Here is a 22,833-nt window from a genome sequence, read left to right as displayed (position 1 = left end):
ATTATAGACATTTTTCAAGTATTTTAGAGTGGTTTCCCTGTTCATCCCCAGCCATCACATTGAAGCCTCCGGAGTACAGCAATCCCTCCACTGCAGCTGCCATTTAAACCTTTGCCATAGCAAATGCTGCCATGATGCTGCAGCATCCCCCAGGCTGCCTGCAGGACCCTTCCAAGCGCATCAGCTGTGGTCAAGGTGCTCCCAGCAGTGCCGTGTGGAGCCGCTCTTTTGAGCAGTGGTAATGATTGCTGGTGAGGAAAAGATCGTGAAGGTGTTAACAGTGGCATCACAATGACTGTGAGGCAGTTATGTACAGGTTCCTCAGTTCTGCTCTTCTGGAAAAATCTGACACAGTGATGCCTCTTTCCACCGGCTGTTTACATCACCCTATGATATCCTAGAAGAAGTGTGTGCTATAAATGCTGCTTGGTTCAATAGGTTAGCTCTTCAGTTCTCCAGAATTTAAATAATTCTCTAGTAAATCCCATCTGTTATTCAGAGTAATTTCTACTGAATCCCATCGGTTTCACCCCTATTATCTTCTCCAAGTTCCACTGCTCATGGTGAGTCAGCATGGTCTAAATGGCTGATTGCAAAGAACCAGAAATGAGACATTTTTCCAGGAAGAAAAGTACATAAGCAGGATGTCCTTTCCAGATGCTGAGTTAGGGAATTTCATTTCGCTTAGCTAAATTCCCCTTGCCGTTTCTGGTAGGTACAAAATTTTTCTTTATGTTCTGTCATAAACTTCTCTTCTGTTCTGCATTGCTGAATACTTACCTCCAGATCCAGGTTGCATTTCAATGGTAAGCAGAGTCATATTTGTTTCTGTTTCTTTGCGGTTTTAAATGCTTGAAAGTCCTTCTCCATAAAAGGTGCTGCATAAAGTTTAAACTATATTTTAGTATTATGACACCATCACTTGCAGGGAAAGCTCTAAATATATTCCACTCTTGTAGCCTATCAAATTAATATAATGATGAGCATTAAGGTTTTTCAGAAATCAGCTGAAGGATGTAATTTTTTTTCTCTAATTCACAGAGAACTGAATAAATGCAGAGATAGTTCACAAAGCCCCATCTTAGTCTCTCCAAGATCCCTATGATTTTTGTTGCTCTTGTTCTTTTTCTTACAGAGTATGAAAAGATAGGCAGCAGTACTAGGTTTACAATGTGGCCAGGTTGACAGCAGAAAAAGTCACCTCTGGGATTCTTCAGTACAATTCTCAAAGTTGGAGACGTGGTGTTGGGTTGGGGGAGGAGGGTGGTGTTTGTAAATTGGATATATTTGATTTGGATAAAATAGATGTCATAATCCATGGCCATCTCATCACCTCATCACTCAGGCCAGCTGAGGATGCAGGAAGGGGTCTTTGTGCTCTAATGATTTTCCTAGTCTGCCAAATCTGCAAGCAAGTAGGAGTGTCCCTCTTGCTAGAGGTAGTTAGAGATTGTAGAGATCTTAGAGGTGGCAAAGGTTATGACCGAGGCTGCAAATGCCCCCTAGAGTGTTTGAGAGAGCCATCGAATAGCTAACCTGTCCACTTAAAGCTCAGCTCTACATTATTTACTCTGGTCACATTTTTGACAGCTAAACTTGATGCAAGTAAGGAATAGGATTTATTTATGACAGATGCCAAAGAAAGCTTGAAGAGCTGTGTGAGGTGACATGAAGATGGCTGCTGGGACTCAGGCAGAATGCAAAATGTCTATACTAAATAAACAGGCCATGAACTGTTCTCTATTCCCAGAGCCACATAGCATGTCACAGATTGCACCTGCACACCTGGACTCTCCCTGCTCTCTTGTCCATCCAGAACAGCATGACTGTAACCTGGAATGGCCTCTGGCTCATGATGCCTCCTCAACTGCTCTGGGGCACTGCCTGGGAGAACACTGACTGGCATTATCTTCATGCCAGAGAGCAATGAAACAGCATGGACAGGAGTGCGTCATGCTTGAGCCAGCTCCTGGCTCTGATTTAACTACCAGTACAAACATGGCTGAAGTGGTAACTGTGGAGTTTCTGCAAGGTTGTTAATGGGTGCTTTGGATTAGTGAAACTAATGGTATCTGAGGGTAAGATGGCAAGAACCCCTGGAAACGGAATAGACTAAGGAAACAGCAAACCTCTGGCAAGACTTGAGGGAAAAAGGATGACGGTACCAACAGTGGATTGCTGCTCTTCTTAATCCTGACCCAAACCAGTAAAACAGCAACTGCCCAGCTGTGCAGCAGGTCAGTGGGCTACACAAGTGCTTGCCAGCCTTGAAATCAGTCAGCTTTTTTGTATGCTGATGAGAACAACCACACTATATTTGCCTGTTCCCCCATACCACACATCACACCCCCCCACCCAGTACAGGAAAGGCATTGTCAAACTGGATCAGGTTCAGAGAAGGCCACAAGAATGGTTGGGGCTGCAGCAACTGTCCTGTGAGGAAAGGCTGCAGGGCTGGGACTTGTTTGCCTGGGGATGACAAAGCATCAGGGCCAACTAAGAACAGCCCTCCAGTACTGATGTTGGAATCATCTAGAAGATGGAGCTGGTCTTATAACCGAGTATGGTGCGAAGACAAGAGACAACAGGCACGAGCTGAACATAAGACTGATCCAAGGAGGACAATTTCCCCAGGAACACAGTAAGGCTGCCCAGAGGGGTTGTGCAGTCTCCATCCTTGGAGCTTTTCAAGATCTGACCAGAGAAATCCCCAAGCACCTGGTCTGAGCTGCTGGCTGAGCCTGATTGAAGACAGCTGGACTAGAGACATGCTGAGGTCCCTTCTCACCTGAATTATCCTGTGACCCTACAGAAAAATTCCTGGAAGAAGCCTTAAATCAACTGCAGCAATAATTATGGCTAAACAGACTGCCATATCATGTTTACAAAAAATATTTTCCAGGATAGGGAAGATTTTGGAATAATTTTCTTTACAAGATCCCTTTTAGTGACTTGTCCAAACTTTCTAAGAAACAGGAATGAAAAAGAAACTGTTAAGAAGTTGGTTTGCATAGAAACAGGGAGACAGAAGAAAATCAAGCTCAGCAGGTACTAATTGGGTGGTTAGTTGTGAAGAAACTGCTTCCCCCAAGTACTGAGATAAGGCAGCACACAAATGACTTGAAATATGGATGTGGCCCAATACCTCCCTTTTAATTCAATCTTTTTCCAGCCCATCGCTGGAATTTACACAACGTTTTATTGACTATGGTATCAGAAGCTATCAATTTGCTGCAGCCTCATAAAAATAAAATAGTGATACAGAAGAGAAACTGCTGTGTCAGACACACTTCAGCTATTCTCAGCTTTCCTCGACCCCTTCATCTACCCTCTCATCATAAACATCACTTTTCCTTTTGCCTCTTGCTTCTCCTAACCATTTAAACAGGGAACCAAAACCACAGCCCATAGGCTGTTAACATAAGATCCAGAAATGTATTAAATATTTGGTGTCTGAAATATTTCTTGGCTCCAACTAGTAGGAAGGAACAAACAAGCAAGTAAATAGCATAAAACCAGGTGTGTCTGTGGGCAAGAGAGAGATAAGAGCATGGCTATATACTTAAAATGGAGCAAGTGTGTTGCCTCAAACCATGATTGCTGTGGTAATTGCCCATTTTAACGCATATTAGTGCAAACAGCTGTGCAAAATTCGTATAAATGGTGGAACATGAGTAATACTCTTTAATTAAAAAAATTACAAGTTTGGGATTTTTTTTCCAAGGAGTTAAACATATTTTGCTCATCATGCTTGATCCCTTATGACATTAATATCTCCCAAGGAACAGTAATGGGGTGCACAGCAATCATCTACCTCTGTGTTTAATTCTACGTGTGTTAAGAAAACCTTTTTTTGTTAAATTCAGTGGTAATTTTTTGAACAATACCTTTGTTTTGTCCCTGAAAATCGTAGACCTTCAGCAATACCGATGCTGTTTACAGTACTTTATGCATGGTCACACATCAAAGACAGAGCATTTAACAACAACAAAAAAAATACCTTGGGTTTGGGGGAGTTATAATGCTTCTGCTGCGACTGTACAAAGTGGCCCTGGTAAAACATATTTAGAAGCTTCAGGTATTTGGGCAAAAACTATGGCCCTGAGTAGCTTGAAGCCACAAGGAACAATGATACATTATTTTTCATAAAGAGACAAAAATGTTTAGGACAAAACGTAAGATGAGATCCTAAAACTGCAGCCTTCCCCAGGAAGTTTCAAGTAATTCAGTATGGCACTTGCTGATGAGAATTGTTCCCATAAGTATATGCCCAAAGAGATAAACTTTATGCTGTATGCCAGCTTTATGATGTGATAAAAGTTTGTGTTTGAGGTACCTTACTGATTATCTATTAGGTGGAAGAAAAAGTATAAAACAACCAATTAAACAGTAGCTCTCATATCTGTATCTTAGCTAACCTGGTAATTGAAAAATGGCCCAAATTTTTCCCTCCCCCACCTATTTCTATGTAGCATTTCAAGAACTCTGTCCAAGAATATCACTATATGAAAAAAAAAAAAAAACATCATCTCAAAATTATTAAAATCTCTGTGGGAATTCATGATTAATTTTAAGGCCTGGCAGATTAAAATACATTATTATGTACACTCTAGTGCATCCTTTCAGATATTTTCAGAATCTGATTTTGCTCTCTTGATACACACCAATGATTCTACATGTATCTAGTAGATTGCAAGGAATAGATTAGCATTAAAGAGGCAGTATTGTGTTGTTAGGTTGTTATGTGTAACTTGTGCTCATACATTAAGAAAAATGTAGCTGGCATTCCCTTGGACATGACCAGACCCCTTAAAAAAAGGAGAGAATTATTAATAGTTAGTTGTAATGCATTTGTAGAGCACTCTTGAAATTTTGACCTTTAGTACATTAACTGGCTGTTTTTATCCATCTCCCAGGCAGAGTAAGATCTACAGTACCCTGCTTAGGAAATGGAAATAATGGGCTTATTAGTAGGACTTATTAAACTTTCAATTCCTGAAAATTCTACCTTTAGCTCTGGACCTAGCTTTGCAATGAATCTGTTGTTCTAAACAGCAAAATCAGCAGCATTCAACATCAAGACAGAAAAAATGTGGTTTTTATTTGGGACAGACCGGCCATTTGATTGTTACTGCAAAATCATTCATTCACAATTTAGCTTTATGAATGTTAAGGTTCCAGCTTCAGCCCCAACAGCTGTTGTACTTCTGACTAGAAATATGAAGACTCATTTAGCATCAACGTTCCATCATTCAGAAACATCTTTAATCCACCATCCTGACAAGGAAAGTAGAGAGAGCTCCTTAAGCCTATTTTTATTAAGGCATGTTTTCTCATGTAATTATAATGTAATTATCTCTGACATTCTTCCACAGTCCACCTACTGCTTTGTATCAACCTGTCTGAGCTGTGGGCACATAAACAGAACAAGGGACACTGACAGCATTATGGCTGACATTGCAGAGTGTCCTATTTACACATACCAGGTGCAAGACCAAACCCAGCTGACTAGTTATCATGATTCCCGTCTTTTTCCGGGACTCTGTTATGAAAATGTTCCCTTTTTTTCAAGTATTTTCCCCCCAGATACTACACATATAGCTTTATGAAATTACTGGGTTTTTGCAACCATTGTCCCATCAATCAGACCCTCCTGCATCAGAGACCTCTCCAGGTCATTATTTAACATAGTCCCAAATGTCACACCATCTCTAAACTCTATTGAAATGATTTTATCTTTTCTTCTATGTCACTGACAATGTTAAATGATATACAGCCAAAAACCAGTACCTGCAGAACCCTACTAGCAAATATAAACACAGTCAGTGGGGACTGTTCACATTATAATCACATTTTGAGACATATCTTTTAACTAGCTTTAATGTATTTAACATGTGCCACACTGGTTTTCTCTTGCTGTAGTGTGTTAATCAAAATACTTTGAAGAACCAGGTTGAAAATTTTACAAAAATGTATGTATCAATCAACTACATCAATATAATTATCAATTAAATTAATAATCTCATTAAAATGTTAGGAAGATAGTTTTAAGAGAACTGTTTTCTATAAAATCAGGTTAATTGTCACTAATTACAATACATTATCTGTTAATCAAACTCTCAATGGTCCAGTTTCACAATTCTGGCCTGACATCAGACCGAGAGGCCTGGATCTAACGAGGCCATACTTACTCCTTTTGAAACACTGGCACAACGCTGCCTTTCTGTTTCTCCCCTGTAACATCTGGTTTGTTTCAAAAATTAATGAAAATCAATGCTAACAATCTAATAAAACAAGTCTAAGTAAAACATCTAAACAATCTACATAAAACATCTGATGATTTTAAGCATCTCACTTTCACAATGGCTGTCTATCATCAGCCTTATATGTTGTTGGGAATGTAGGGAAACAGTTTAGCAACAGTTTCATATCATATGAATACAGACCTAATTTTTTTTCCTAAAGGAAAAGGAGAGGGAATTCTTGAATGCTTCCACCCTTTTGTATTATAAATGTTTATTCTAATAGTTTCATCTTCTTCTTTATAAACACTCCTCAGGTCAGACCCTTGTTATTCTTTTGAGTCTAAAAAGAGTCTTCTATTTTTTTTTCTTTTAATTCTTTTAACTGTGAATTTCCTCTTTGTGTTCACTAGCTTTGATTCTGGGTTTTTTTGCATTTTTCTGCTTAGTGTATGTTCATTGTTATTCGCATTCCATTTTTTAACTTCTTCCTTTTTGTTTCAGTACTTATAATGCTTCTATTTCCATGCTTTCTTAGCTTGTACAGCCTTTCATCTGGAATTATGTGAATTTGGTGAAATAACTATTTCTCAAAGAGTTTAAAGTTATTATTCATATTTTTCTGTTTAAATTATGTAGCTCAGATAGTTTATGCTGTGTAAAATACACGTCTTCTGAAATAACAGATGTATTGGGGGTTCAGGCTGTATTCTCTTTTCACATAGCAAACACAGCCAATTTACAATCCTGAGCAGTTGTCAGATTTTATTTCAGACATAAACTTCTCTTATTCTTTTAGATGAATTTCAGTATAACTTTCACCACGTTAGATTGTTAGATACAACTGGTGGGGGGGGTGGTGGTGGTTTTGGAAGTTATGAAGCTATCATCCATGCTTTTAGAAAATTCCAAGGACATTTTAGTTCTGGCAGCCAGATACTTCCTGCACATGTCAATCACACTGAAATCTGTTCATTTATTATAGCTTTTTTCCCCCTACATCTTATGTATAGAAAGATGTTTAAAGGAATGGTTATCCTGTTCTCTTACGTGATTTTTGTAGCCCAGAGCAGTTGTCAATTATCACTTCATCTTGATCAGAAACATTTGAGATTGTTTTCTTTAGAGCTGCCAGTGACTCAGAAGAAAGAACTGGTGTAGTTGATGCAGAGTGTTTTTCTTTCTGTTCCTTTGTTCATCTAATTCTCCCTAAAAAATTTAAAAAAAAACCCAAAACACCAAAGCAAAAACTAATCTTAACATACGAGGCATGAAGTTCTTTCTATTTCATAATAGCCACTTGGTAAAATAAAACAGTTATTTGCTAAGGGAACTGGAATTTAAATTCACAGTTGCGGTATTTATTTACAGAAATATTTTCTGCACAGGACTTCTTACAGACTCAGCACATTCCCAAACTGGAGGGACTGTCCAGTGTGTGCTTTGGTCTAATTATGCAAACATAAGTAATAGCGAAGTGTGGGACAATGCAGAATCAGACTGAAATGAGGCTAAACTAGACACACTGTTTTCAAAGGTGGCTCCAAGTGTCCCTGGCCCTGGCATCTGAGCAGTATGAGAGCATCTGCACCATCAGGGGCACGGTACATCCCATTTCCACTGTAACCTATTAAATTGTCTGAAGTGCAAACTCTTCGGCTGGACTTCATTCCCTCCTCTCTCAAACTTAGGTGCCTCCAAGATCGAAGTCAAATCAAACATCAGCCATGTGAACTCCACCTCCAACCCCTAGTCATGAGCCCAAAACAGAGGCTGTTTTTGCTAGTGTGGCTCTTTTCTTCCCCACGCTCCAATGCACCTGCTTCTATGAAGCAGAAATGGCAATAATGGTGGGCATTTAGAGATTATACTGTAAGGGCTCTGACATCCTCAGGGACATGCACTGTAAAAGTATGATGATGGGACACACTCCTGCCGCTCCAGTGGTACCTTCTGAAAAACGTATCATGTTGCCTGCTGTGAAGGTCAGGAGCACTGATGACATTTAGCATCTTGCAGACACTGACCTATTGTCAACCATTACTCTTTTATTTGTTTGTTTTCTTCCCATTACCTTGCAGATGAGTTATGTTTGCTTCTTACCTAGTGTAGCTCTAAAGAAAACCTCTCCTTTCTCTGCCACCTTTCTAGCTGCCTGAGCCTTGGGGTTCAGTTGGGCAGCCTCAGCATTTTGGACAAGCTAAGCTGGTAGAAGAGGGTGGGCAGCTTTATGTCTTGTCACCCTCCCATAATGACCAGGTTGACTACATAGGCAAGAGGAGAGAAATAACCAACAACTCTTCAATTAGAGAAAGAAGGCATGTATCCTTAAATGAGGGTTGGAGAAATTACTCTGCAAGTCATCAGATCTTAAGTTAGAACAAATTTGTGACGCTTGCTACCCAGATCTGAGACTTGCATCCCTGCTACAGTGGTTAGATAAATGTCAGAACAGCAGGTTGATGGGCTGATGCAGTATCCTGCACCACAGGGCTCATTTCCTCACCAGCAACTACAAGAGAACTAGAGAACCAGGAAAAAATGACAAAATGGTAGGACAGTGATACAAAATCCTCTAGAAACAGGAAAGAAATTCAAGAAACTGAAGTAGTGGTCAGTTCTTGAGATGTATCTGAAGATTTGCTTTGGAGGTATACTTCAAAGGAACTGAAAAACTGTTTTCTCTCTCTTTATTTTCTTCATTATGTGGATGATAGGCTGGAGGAATGTATGCAAGAAAGTAAGGGGCAAAACTGAATGTAATTAGTCAAAAAATGGAAATTAAGATTAAGATAATCTCATGAGAATCAGCCAATGATGCTTACAATCACTTTGATTTATAAAAAGAAATAATTCTGGCATTGGTGTATATTTTACTGCCTTTGACATTCTTTTAAGGTTTTTTTCTTTTCTGTTATAAAAAAACCCAAAGCTGTAAGGACTCCAGCACCTTGCAGTCTGCATTCTTTCCTCCACAATATAAATGGCAGATTTTTTTCTATATAGTAAAACCCAAACCATCATACTGAACCATCTGTCCACTGCATCTCAACTGCAGGACTCTCTCAACTTCAGATAGACCTCCTCTTCCTGTCAAACATATGAGGGTTCATCTTCTCCATCAACATGTACATGCCTGGGCAGGACATACCATTATTTTGTGTTGCTGCTTTGCACCAAAATTGAACCTCAGTTTCATCTGCCAGGTGGGAAGACAGAAGTTTAAATATACAGCATCTTCAGTGACTCAATAGGTACATTTAGGGTGTAGCAGCTTAAATATCTACACAAAGAGTTTCATCCTGGGTACTTATCTGTCAGTGACCCAAATGGAGTAAAGAAGAGGAATTTTGGGCATGGAGGTCAGGGTCTGGAAGTTAGAGTACTCATGTCAGGAGGTGATCAGAAAACTGATGCTGTGCACTTTCCTGCTTCTCAGTGAACTGATTCACTCTGAATGGTTCATTTATTTATGTGACCATCTAGGGGGAAAAAGTCTTTAATTGCAGGCTCCATAATGTGTTCTTCACATTAAATTCCAAAGTGCTGATTTCAGTTGTTTCTGTTTAGAGGTCCATATAGTTTTGTTGGTGAACTGTGCTCATTTTTTAACTCTCTTGGTTTTGGTGACATTATATTCTTTATAACAATATAAATCACCTTTGAAAGGCAGCTAAATATTATTAAGCCCTTTGTATGGAGGAAAAAGAAGTTACAACATTAAAAAAATTAATACACATTTTTCCCCAGTACAATCTATGTACAGATAAAGTATAATTAATTATAGGAATGAGAAGTAAATTCCATATTTTTAAGTAGAGATCACCTTCTTAAGCTTTAGCATTCATATTTTGACAAAGGTAGATATATTTTCCTTTTCCCATCCCTCTTTCCACTCTTGAAAAACTTGGGGGTTTTTGCCCCCAAAGACATTATTTTTCATATCCCCAACTGCTTTTGCGGCTGTTCTTACAATAAACAGGAACAACCATGTCCTCGGGGGGACATCAGGCACAGCACTGACAGTCAGGTGAGGGAGGGCATTGCCCTGCTCTGCTCCGCTCTGTGCTGTTGTGTGCAGTTTTGGGCACCACAATATAAAAAAGACATTAAACTGTTAGAGAGAGTCCAAAGAAGGGCAATGAAGATGGTGAAGGGCTTTGAGGGGAAGCCGTGTGAGGAGTGGTTGAGGTCACTTGGTCTGTTCAACCTGGAGGCGACTGAGGGGAGACCTCATTGCAGTTATAACTTGTGAGTGAAAGAGGAGGGGCATGCACTGATCTCTTCTCTGTGGTGATCAGTGACAGTATCTGAGGGAAGGGCCTGAAGCTGTGCTAGGGGAGGTTTAGGTTGGATATTAGCAGAAAGTTCTTTACCTAGAGGGTGGTTGGGCACTGAACAGGCTTCCCAGGGAAATGGTAACAGCAACAAGTCTGATAAAGTACAAGAAGTGTTTGGATGATACCCTGGGGCACATGATGTGACTCTTGGAGCTGGTCCTCTGCAGGGCTAAGGACTCTGCAGGACTCAATGAGCCTCGTAGGTCCCTTTCAACTCAGCATATTCTGTGAATGTGCAAGAAGGCTCTAAAGAGTGCAGAGACCTTCATGAGGACTAAAATGCAAGGATGAGTCTTGGAAATCAGCTTTTCCCAATGTCAGAGACTAGTTCTTCAGGAAACAAAGTCCTGCAAGGATTGCTCTGACAGAAGTGTGTTTATTGTGTGAGCAAATAGGTGAAATTGCCTTGCAGCTCAAGATTTTAAAAGCATAATAACTGTACTTTTTAGATAGTCAGAACTTAGTGAACCATTGAAAGTGACCCAGTTCATTGAACAGAGCTGAACAGATGGAATTCCAGCCCAGCGTCATGCTTGGATGTCTCTCTGAACAATACAAAATCTTCCTTCAAAGCTGTCTCCACCAGCTCATGCACGTAACATTTCGGGATGTTTTGGTCACCTGTCAATTCAGCTCACCACATTTTGGGGTATAGTAGGTGACAGACTTTTAGTATTGGCCTACTGCTTGTTTGGTTTTTTTTTTTATTTCATTAGAGCTTTTAAAAGGGTTGTTGTTTTGTTTCAGGCTCTAAAAAGCGAAAAAAAAAAAAAAAAAAAGAATCTTCTAGTATGGTCTTTGTTGGAAAATGTCTTGTCAGGCTCTGGTCCCTGAAACACAGTGGTTATTTTCCCCTTTTTCATTCGACTTTCCTACCACCACATGCTGACAAAACATGTTCACTGCGCTTCTGTGATTTACAGCAAGCCTCTTGCTCAGCAGTTCTGAGGGACATGGTGGTCCTGTGGCTGCCAAACAGAAACCACCAGCATCACCTGTGAGGTGGCTACTACTGCAAGGGATGAGAGGAAAGGTAAAATAAAGTAAGAATAAATACAGTCAGAAAGCTGCTATCTCTTCCTATGGGCAAGAGCAGAGAAACAAGATGGATGGAAGGCTTAGGATTAGCTCTTGATTTGCTCAGCCAGTGCTGAACATGGCAGAGACCTTTTCTTGGAGCTGTATGTTCTCCTAAGAGCAAACTGTCTGGGGCTCTGATGCTCATGACAGCAACAAGCAAGCTTGGGTGAGGGAGGCTTCAAACTAAGTGCAGGAAGATGTGCACAGAAGTAGTGTAGGGTTTTATTCTTCCTCCATGCCTGAATACCTTGGAAAATTGTTGCTATTTCAGATTCATTCTGAAGTGCCTGTAGCAAGTTCTCCACTTCTCTTGATTAGAAAAGTTCTAGAGTCTAAGTGTTTGTTTCTTTTATAGTAAATTGGAAGGTTTTTGTTTAGATATGGTATAGTGTCCTGGTTTCATCAGGATAGCATTCCTTTTTTCTCAGTAGCTGGTACAGTGCTCTGCTTTGAATTGGGTGTGAGAATAATGTTGATAACACACTGATGTTTTAGTTGCTGCTAAGTATTGCTTACCTTACTGCTTAGTTGCCAGCTGGGGTTGAATCATGACACTTGGGAAAAGGACCTGTACTAGTATATCAAAGGGTAACTAAGAGAAAATAGCATGCTGAAGCAATTCTTTTAGGTTACATAGCTGTGGCATGAATATAGAAATACTCATACACTGCATAAGGAAAAGGCATCATCTAAAATAGGTGATTAAAAGTCAAGAAAAGGAGCACGGTCTGGGCAGGTGCAGAGAAGGGCTGGGAGGTTGGTCAGAGAAATGAATATCCTTTTGTATGTGAGACCAGAGGGTATCCATTTTGTGTTAAAAACAAAGGCTCTGAAGAGGTATTTCCCTCTGGCTGTGTGCATCCACAGGGTAAGAAAAAAGATAAGCATGGGATGGAGAAGAGTCTAAAAGACATTATAGGCAGAAGCACATGTGGGTATACGCTGGTTAGAAGGGCTTCTAGTCAACTAGAAAGTGGCTCTGAAATACTTGAAGAAAGCACCCTCCCTTCCTGATAAAGTGGGGTAAGCAAGACCAAGTAGAGCTCGGTGGGTGTATCTGGCATGGCTTCACATGGGGAGGGGCTTCCTGACCCAGGAATCAGTCCACTCTAGACCTGAAATAAAGATGCCTGCACTTGTAACTAGTACTTGGTATTTCTCCTAGTGGGGACATCTATGAAAAGAGACAAAATCTCACCTGTTCTCCAGGCTGGTGTGATGGGCCACTTGAGAGGCAATGCAGACCAGGTTTGTCATTACCTTTGCTACAACCATTTAGTAAATGAAGGGCTGTTACTCAAATGCTTTTCACCTGCACTTTTTTCACTGACTTTTCTTTGAGAACAGTTCCCTGAAGTCTGTCTGTGTGGTAATGGGAGACAATAGAGGTACCTGTAATCTAATTAACCCCGTACCAATAACAGTTGTGATAACAAGGTCCTTGGCATGTGGGTAAGTTCCCATCCTTCTGGAAAGGTTTTAATCAATTTGTACAGGTATCTCGTTCTCCTATTCTACTGTGCATGTACGACATTTAGCTTACAGAGAGCTCTGCTGCATGCAAATGGCTGCAGCCACATCTGTAATGGCCCTGTTCATCACACAGCCTTGGTCAGCAGCCCCTCCTCGGACAGGCACCCAGTGCTGAGTCATGAGCACATCTGCTCTTTTTCAGGGAGTTGGCAGAGATACCTGCTCTACTACTTCCTTGGTGAACCAAGAAGGGAAATAAAATGCAAAGAACTTACTGATCATCAAAAATAGTAACTCACATGAGAGAAGTTGTCCTCTGGTAGCTGTCTCATCAGACTACAAAACACTGGAGGACACTACAGTTGCTGGATCCATCCTCTGAATTCACCAAGTACTCTTGTTTGGGGTACTCTGGGATTTATTAAACTTACATAAGCCACAGCATAACCCTGTGGTAGGCAAGGATTATACAGGTTTGTTACTGTACACTGGCCAGAGGGGATACTGGGGTAGCCTCACGGAACCATTTTCTGTCCTGTCTCAACTGGGACAATTGGCATCAGGCTATCCTGGCTATGCTGCTCCATGCAGTCCTTTAGCCTTGCAGCAGGCACCCTGGAGTCCAGGTGCAGCCATCCCCTGTCCTCCACCATCAGTACAGCTGTAGTTTGACTTGCTGGCTCACAACCCCCGGATGTGCTGTCCCCACCGGACAGAGGGCACAGGAGGCATTGCCAACCACTCTGGTTTAGAGCACCTTCTCCTCTTGGTAGGCTGCATACTCTCTTCTGAAGGCAAATAATATTTGTTAAGCCTCTGCCCTAGCCACAGTGGCATCCATTTAATCGACAGAGAGAGGTAAAAAGCAATCATCTTGTGTCATCCAGTGGGAAGATGGACAAGGAGAAACTGTTCACAGTATATTAATGCCTGGCTTGAGCCTAGTAAGTGTTATAATTAGGTGGCATTAATTAGTGCTGCAAAAGACTCTCATGTTTTATACCTATCCTTTGGCTAAAAGATAGGAGCCTAATACTTTCCTTGAAAAAATTCCATGTATATTTTCTTGTTTTACTGGTAGGGATTTTTAATCAGTTGAATGAACTTGTATGTACTAGTTAACTTTGCTGGAGTTTAGTGGTTGTATTTAAAGCAGATTTTATCCTAGAATGATATTAATTTGATAGGATCCCTGATCTGTAAAACCATTGGTTATCTTGGTCTCTCCTGATAAGAAAAAAAAAGTGCCGAAGGTTTCCAGTTGGTGAGCACATTTGGGCAGAATCTTTCACACGTCACAAATTGCAGATGGGAGGCAGTGATCTCGAACATGCAGTCACATTGCGTGACCATCTGACACCTTCCATTTAGAAAAATAATACTTTCCTCACAGCATACGCTCCCTGCTGCAACCAGCACCAAAAATTATGCCTGGGAGAGCTGTTCCTCCTAGACTAAGGTCTTAAATATTTCTTAGGCTGCTTTTAAAAGATTCATGTAGCAGCACCACCTCACTCACATCCTGCTAAACCAGAGAAAATACTGAAATTCTTCCCCAGACAGTGTTAATCACAAAATAGCTGAAAAGAACAAAAGGGGGGAAAAGACAGCAGGAAAATTATATACTCACACTAGCGGGGTGAACAATGGAAGGCTCTTGTTGTATGTGTAATTCAAACATGCCCATGTAAAACACCACATGGAGTTATTTCACATTGCCACCAGTTTCTCAGCTGTATAAAATCCCGTAACTATGTGGAAGTTGAGCTTTCAAATGCCTTGGTTTTGTGCATAATTCCTTTTGACAATGTGGTGTACTGATGCCCATTCATTTGAAATAGCAATGACCATTTCAGGGTGTCCTTTGCTATATATTGAGGTGTCAGTAGTGATAAAAAAAATCTTTACTGTTTAAGGACAAAGCCACCTGAATTTAAAGGATGACATATCACACTAACCTATTGTGTCTTCTTTGTTTCTATATCCCAGTAAAAAAAAAGAATAAAAATTACCAACACTCATTCTTTCTACCCAAATTATAAGGCTGACTAGGAACACCATTCTAAGCCAGATATTGTCAGCCATAGGTTGGTGTGATGTGAGAAAGCAGCTCCTGTTGCCCTACTTGACCACTGTAGTTTCTTAAAGATTTGATCATGTTTTCCTATTCATCTTCCAGCAGATGTGCTTCAGAAACCATGTCAGCCAAATACTTAATTTCTGCAAAGTGGCTTTCTCCTCTTATCACACCATCCCCATTTCAGTTTCTGAGTGCCATTGAGACCCATGAAAAGGAGGTGTATGTTTAGCTGTGAAAATGTGGGTGTGTTCCTAGAGAGTGGGGCACTGGCTGGTTGTTGTACTGGTGGAATTTACCGAACTGATGGTAGGGAGAACATCTTCAACCCACTTTGTGCAGGGAAATGCCTCTCTGGCTGCTGTGAGTGCAACGTGAGCCACAGAAAAGCCCTGCAAGGACCTCTTGGAATGCTGAGTCAGACCCCTAAACCCTGAACTGACTCTTTGAGAGATCAAATTCTCCAAACTCCTGCCTTGTACTTTCCAACCCAGGCCTCCACAGACCTTTTCCTTCCCACAGAATCCTCTCCTGTGAATTCTTCCTTGCTAAGTCATGTGATGTTGCAGCTGTGTGAAGACTCTGTGCTGCTTTCACAAGGCACGTGTGACTTCTGGGCACAGCGTTACCCCCTGTCTCACTCCTGGTAGAAGATGGTGAGCTCCCTCCCTGGCAAAGAGTGTGTGCTGCACCTCTAGTGCTGGGGTTACACGCAATGTGTAGGCAGCATGTTTACACCAGAATCTACGGGCTAGGGATGCACTGTGCATGGAAGCTGGGAGGCCAAGGAAGCACTCGTTCATTGCAGACAGTCAAGAAGGGTGCAAGGGAAATGTGCAGCTTCTTAACTCATCCTCCAGCCCCCACTTTGGATGTGCACCCCACCGTGGCCAATGCCAGCGTGTCTCTGTGCACCTTCGCAGGTGGGTCTCACCTGTGTGGTGTTGGGGTGGATCTGCCTCTTCCACCAACAGCCGTAATGTATATGCTGCTGCTTCCCAGCCTTCCTAGCTCCGTATTTAGCTCCTCCATCTACCCACATAGTCATGGGCTGTCTCACACAGCTTAATGTAGGGTAGGGTTGAAGTTTTAGGGTGTTGCAGGACTGGTCCACTTTGGGTGCCAAGACAAAATTTCTCCCCATGGAGCTAGAAGTGTCTAATCCTGATATATCTCCCCCCTGGGGCTATTTGAGCAGAATACAGACTCAAACTTTTCATTTTAACAGCTTATAGGCACCTATATAGATCACCACAGCCTGTGACTGTTGCCTTGTGAGGATTACAGGCCCAGGTTTTATTCCCAAAAGCAAAGATCAAGTGGTGGTCATAATGCCCATCAGAGAAAGAAAAAACCTTAATGACTTCTCAGAATAAGCTCTCCTTCCCTTGCAGTGGTACTGCCTGCAGGAGGAAGCCTGGAGGCACTCAGAATGGGAGCCAAGTCCTCCCTGTGGCTCAGGACAGCCTATATTATTTTGGGGAAGATGGCTGAATACCCAAACCGCAGACATTTTCCCCCTTCAATCCCATTTTTCGGATCTATTATCTTAAAAGTTGTGACCTGCTTTTTATGTATCATCCTTGTGCCTGCCAGGAGTCATCGCTGTGTCTGGATCAGTAAGGCTGAGCCAACTGGTGAACTTGTCTCATTATCTCCTTGCCGAAAACTTACAAGCGTCACTTATTCTTGGATACTTGTAGTTTTTATGCTTTTCCTACCCAGAAGATTAGCTCAGGCATAGCAGAGCTCAGAGCACAAACCCATCTTTTGGCATTAACTTATACTGGGCTGGCTGTCATTTTACAGTACTTGCACTGAAAGAGTAACTAACAACAGCACTTACAAATCATAGATTATATTGTATTGGGTTAGCTCATATTGTTTGCTTTAAATTTATATTGTGCTTTAAATGTCACACATTAAAATTATTAGGGCAAGGTTTGCCCTCAGTTTACGGCCCCTCTCCCCAGCAGCTCGTAAGAGAAGCTGCTGCACAGTTGTCCTCATCTCGTTTTAGTCACACAGTAGAAGTGAGAGGGAGTGTCCAGAGAGTCGTAACACAGCCTGAGGCTTTTCCCTTCCAGACAAGGTTTCCGTTTGGAAATCCAGGTATCGAGGTGCATGAGAAAGATGCATTTTGTTTCATTCACCCCCACACTAAATCCTTGACTTCTGTCTGGGCACAGTGATGCAAAAGGGGATAAGGGACCAAAAAGCCCCACCTCGTCTTTGGCGATAGGTTTTTCTGAGTTCCCATCTAACCCAAGGAAGGCCATTCCTTTTCCCAGGAGAGCACTTTAATCAGTGTATTCTTTTTGACTGTTGTTATTCTCTCTCATGTGTTGCTTTGCATTTTTCTAGTCTCTCCTCATATTTCCTCTAAAACACAGTTCTTAAATAGCTTCAGCTGTGCATACAGAACTTTCTGTAGATGTTCTTAATCTGTGAAAACAAGATCTGTAGCAGAGAAACTAATGCAGCCCAAAGCACAGAGATGCCAGTGACACTTCTTCAAGGCCTTTAAACTGGTGAATGTGATCTTATTTTGGCTTGTGACAAATCCCAGTGATGAAATGTCAGCAGTGTTTACACAGAAGCCTCCCTTATCACAGACAGTGCAAAATTAACCCTTTCCAGCACTGCTGTCAGGGCAAAACAAAGCTGTTGATTCCTTCTGTGAGGATTAGGCTGGCAGAAAAGAGGGAAACTGGCATGGAAGTATTGCCAAAGGCCAATCTGGAGGGTCAGCAGAGACCCTGCAAAGCTCACCATGCTCTGTGTGACAAACTGAACAAGACATGAGTTTCTTTCGAGGTCTCCTCACAGACTTTTTCAGGCACACCTGATGAGGGCAATGTCACAATTTGGCCCCAATTCCTTAGTGGAAATTTGAACCAAAATCTCAGCTGTCTTCCAGGCTCATCTTTGCCATTACATATATGATGCACAGGTCTCTCAGCTTCTGTAGGATAGTTTAGGTGTGATACAAAGGCGGACAAAGTTTAAGCGCAAAACTTGGAATATATTATGCCACGTAACCCTCTGACTGTGCATTAACAGCACAGGTGGTGGTCTAGGGACATAAAGGCTGACACAACCCATGTCAAGGAGAAGGTAGAAGAAAAGAAGGTAACAGGATACTTCTGTTAAAGGTCAGGACTGTATGGAGGATTAGGTCTACAGTGCATCTTATATCACTACCATAACTGAGAAAACCCATGAGAGCAGCAGAGGATATTCAAGAGCAGGGAGTGGGTAGCCAGAGTTGAGCGAGCTGGCAGGCATCAAGGTGGAAGGAATACATAAGTGGTAGAAAAGCACTAACATTTCCTCTGGGATGCAGCACTTCAAAAAGGCCTAGGAGAAAATGGGACCTTAAGATCCAGTCATAAAAGAGACAGTGGAGATGTCTCAGTGAGAGAGCTGACGGTATCTCCACAGGGAGAAACAGCAGGTGACAGGTACAATTATGTCCTACGTGAGGTCAAGATACAGAGGGAGGCAGGAGAGGGGAAAAGCAAAATATATTGTGGAGTCATGAGGTGGATGAGAACTTTTTGTAATGACAACAGCAGAAAAAAACCAAGAAACTAAGTGGATTTTAGGAGCATCAGAAAGGGTAAAAAGGTGGAGCGAGGTCCTGCGTGGGCCTGGAAGAGCAGGGAGAGGACACCACAGGTTTCTATGATGGGGAAGCACAAAGAGATGGCAGCAGCCCAGGCACACTGATGAAAGACTCTTCTGCTGTCCCAAGCATCTTGCTGGAGATGGAGCTCTGGTAGTAGCTTCATCTGGAAACTGTGCTGGAAAATCACAGAGCCTCTCCTGTACTGCAGTAGGAGCAGTTTGTGAACTGTGTCATCCTGAGGTTAGGAGACAATAGAGGCAAAGGATGACTTGTACAAAACAGGCAAACTCTGGGAGGCAGAAAGCCTCGTGCAAACCTGATGTTTCGTCGTTGCTAACCAAAATATCTGTAAAGCTGAATCAAAGGAATGGATAAGCTTTGACCTTATATGACAATATACATAAAGGATTATAGGCTTTGCTACTTTATTGTTGGCTTTGTCTGGGGCAAAGAGAGTGCTGGCTGTGTCAGGGAAGCTGTGGGGTTCCCTGCGCTGGTAAGGTAGGAAAGTGTAAATGAGGAAAAAATTAACTCAGTCAAAGCTATTAACCTATGTCTTTCAGAGACATTATTACAGCAGCAACATCTTTCTTCTTCCAGATGTGCCGAGCATTTCTAGTTCCTCTGGAAGTTTAAGTAGGCACAGACATTCAGTTGCTTTGAAAATTATGTTGTGTCATACTCACCATGTTAGCTCAGTCCCTAAATGCTGCATGGACACAACTGTCTTACAGCTCTTGATCCTGAAAAGCAAACTGAATTAAAAGTAACTATTAAAAGCAGACTAAATACAGCCTCTATGTCTCAGCTCATGCTCTGGCCAAAACCTTTTACACACAGAAGAGTATGATAAGGCATAGAGCTTCATAGCTGGTGCAAGACACACTGAAAAGCCAAAAAACAGTGAGAAGAAAGAGAAAAAAAGCAGGAGGAGTCTGGATGTTCCCTTCCTGACACAGTTTTCCTCTTTTAGGAATTTGCTTTAGGTTTCAAATTCCCTTTATGGAGAGAGAAACTGCAGTCCTGTTCCTGCGGCTTTTGAGTATCCAAACACCTCTCTACTTGCTTTTTGGTCATTGGTTGTGCTCCTCGGAGGCCATTTCATCATGTTGTAAGGTAAGACAAGGCTGTGACCCAGATTCTGTTCTCTTGGGTGCTGTGGCTCAGCTGTATATACTAATGTTGCTTGGGGTTTCACTGTTTCCACCCTTCCTACTGTTCTGGTAAATTTGATTTCCCACTGCAACACATAAAGAGCAACAATACATGCTCCAAGGCATCATCTCACACCTCTTTGTCCTCAGCTATGAGAAAAAGTCCCTTTTAAGTGCACTTTGCTTGCATTCATCTGGCTTTTGCTCTTATTTATATTACTTAACATTTTCATTCCAGTTTTCTACGATTCTTTCTGCAAGACCTTAGATAAACTAAACAGAGTTGCAGTTACTTCCCAGGACAATAAAATCTTAGGGTCAAAGGAAGAAGAAAAGATCATTTTAAGGTAGACCTATAAAATCTTGTTCATTTCAGGGGCAGCACAGGAGACTGCAGTACAGATGTCTGCCTAACAGCTGGTTGCCATGTCCTACAAACACTTTTCCTGCTGAAAGCATGTTGGAAGGCATTTTAAGGGCAGTGCCAGTTAAGGAGAGTCAGCCTAACAGGCAGCATGAAAAGATTGTTGGAGGCCTGAATGCAGAATAATTCCCAAAGGATCTTTTTCTATTTCACATGACAGTATTCTTCAGAATGTCATCATGCTTTACTCCAAACAACAGTATCTTATATGTGTGTGGCTGGTTCCTAAGAGGGTCCTCCTCCCTGTCCCTCTCCACTTGTTTATTCAAGGGGAAGCAACTGGAATTACATGTCCTTTATGCTCATCAGTCGACAGAACACATTGTCTGCACCTCTTGCTGGTTACCTATGGAGCAGGGAGTACGAAACAAGCATAGTGCCAGGCAGGGCTTGAGAGGAAAATCCCCTTCTTTATAGCAGTGGCCAACTTACTTATTGTGATGAAAAGCAATAATAATGCTAAAACTGAAACAGACAATGCAGTGCTTGCAACTTTGTTCTTTGGAAAGAGATAAAGTATTTTGAAATGTTCTGAAATGTTTTCCAAAGGGATCACTTTGCCCATAACAAAAACACGGCAACTGCGGTGGTAGCACCTGAGAGCTGGGGAATAACAGCTCGCCACTTCATTCCAGTGTCTGAAAGGGTCGTATGACCATCTGATCCCATTTCAGCAAATCATCTTCCATGCAAACCTTGCCTCTACTTGTTGTTACTTTCTTAGCAGCAGAAGAGACGCTTTTGAATGTGCACATCTGCCCCCCCAGTATTTTTTAAAGGCTTTAAGGTTTATGCCCGACACCTTCCCTGCATGAAGTCCCTTTCTTCAGACAACTCAAGAATACTTTGCAAATATTTTTATTGTAATTCCAGTGGCCACAGCATAGGGAGCATTCAGAAGGACACAGTTCACTGGACTGGAGCAATGGGGAGGGTGGAATTCAAGCCCCCACATGCTTCACCAGGCTGTGCTCTGCCAAGCTTCCTTCTGCTTTGCCTCCTTGGAGCTGCCCTGTGTTGGTGAGTGAAAAGAAACCTGCAGCCGCATTACAGAGGCCAGGAACATGGAAGTACAGGGCAAGCAGTGCTTGTTACCATGAATAAACAGTGAAAAGCGCGTTTGTTTTTTTTTTTTAAGCTGCTAATTCCACCTGGCATTTCTGAGCCCAGCATTGGAAGCATCCATCTTGTTAAAAAGTGATGTCATTTGTGACATTAGTAGTATTAGAAGAGACTGCAAATGAGTTTTCAACCTGCTTTAATAATGATTTAACAATTAGGAAAGTAATCAATATTTTAGGGATAAGTTTTCCACTGTGCCTTTCACAGACTCCGTTTTTTGCCCATACAGAGCCATGACTACAGATCTGCTGGTGAAAACACATGTGTGCATGTGTTAAAAATGTACACGAGAAATATTACACCTACAACACGTACAGCCCAGCACTGAGTTTAAATTGTGAATTTATAAAGTGAACTAAAAATCCCTTGGTCTTTACCCAGTCTCTGATAAAACCAATCCCACCTATCTTCCTGATGAACCTACAAAATGAATGTTGCGCCTGTTTTCTCTTAGACATTTTTGTGTTTAAAAACAACCAAAAAAAGCTGGGGAGTTTTTGATGCAGCACAATATCTAGCACAAGGCACTAAAATGTCATTTACTGATAGAATTGGATGACATTTGGATTTCACATCCTGGTCACAAAATGAGATTATGGCATTCTAAAGTGCTTGGGTAATTGATGTGCAGGTGCATTTTTTTAAAAAGTGGATTATCCAAACTGATCAGTTTACAAAATTAAAAAAAAAAAAAAAAAGGATAGAAGCTCAGTTTTCTTCATTTTCATTCCTTAGCTATGCCACTGAAAACAGAAGCCTTTCAAATGGCTTTGAGGTTTAGTTTGTTTGCTTGTTTTTGCTGAGTGAATTGTTCTTATGCAATTTCACTCCTACAAAAGAAATATTTCTGTAAGATTATATAATCATAGAGAAAATTCCTGAAAAGGTAAGTGTGGAATTTATGTCCTCCTTGCTTGTGAGAAATAGACTAGTATTTTCTGGAGTAAGTAATAATTAGACTAGTTAGTGTCTTAAATTAGTCTATTTTTTTAACTGAATAGTGCTCTGAACTTTTTAAACCTGAGTCACTCATAATCATTATTTCCCTCAAAAATCTTGGTCCTGCAAAATTCTATGTCTGACCTCATTTCCCTGAGGTTCTTTGTAATATATCCCCAAGCTTGATGACTTGACTTTATGTTCCAAAATACATTATTATTGATAGTAAGTCATACTAATCCTAATAGTAGCATAATGAACTTTGGTTGCTTTATGAGAAGCTTATAAGAAAGCTTAGGTGATCTTTTAGATAATTAGAAAATAATTAGACAAATAATATCCAAAGGGTCA

The 22,833-nt window shown here is 41.3% G+C and overlaps 1 long non-coding RNA gene across 1 annotated transcript; it reads left to right on the top strand.

Annotated features, from left to right (window-relative positions):
• The first annotated feature begins 718 nt into the window (after positions 1 to 718).
• LOC114057193 lies at positions 719 to 20,616 on the top strand. The gene is made up of 3 exons (XR_003571148.1): positions 719 to 806; positions 19,817 to 19,959; positions 20,374 to 20,616. It is a non-coding gene; the product is annotated as an uncharacterized LOC114057193 (long non-coding RNA).
• The last annotated feature ends 2,217 nt before the right edge of the window (positions 20,617 to 22,833 follow it).

Source organism: Empidonax traillii, unplaced genomic scaffold, assembly GCF_003031625.1.
Source record: "Empidonax traillii isolate 1590-97213 ecotype Southwest subspecies unplaced genomic scaffold, ASM303162v1 scaffold119:size1479319, whole genome shotgun sequence".
Classification (NCBI taxonomy): domain Eukaryota; kingdom Metazoa; phylum Chordata; class Aves; order Passeriformes; family Tyrannidae; genus Empidonax; species Empidonax traillii.
This window is presented reverse-complemented; position numbering and strand designations above follow the sequence as displayed.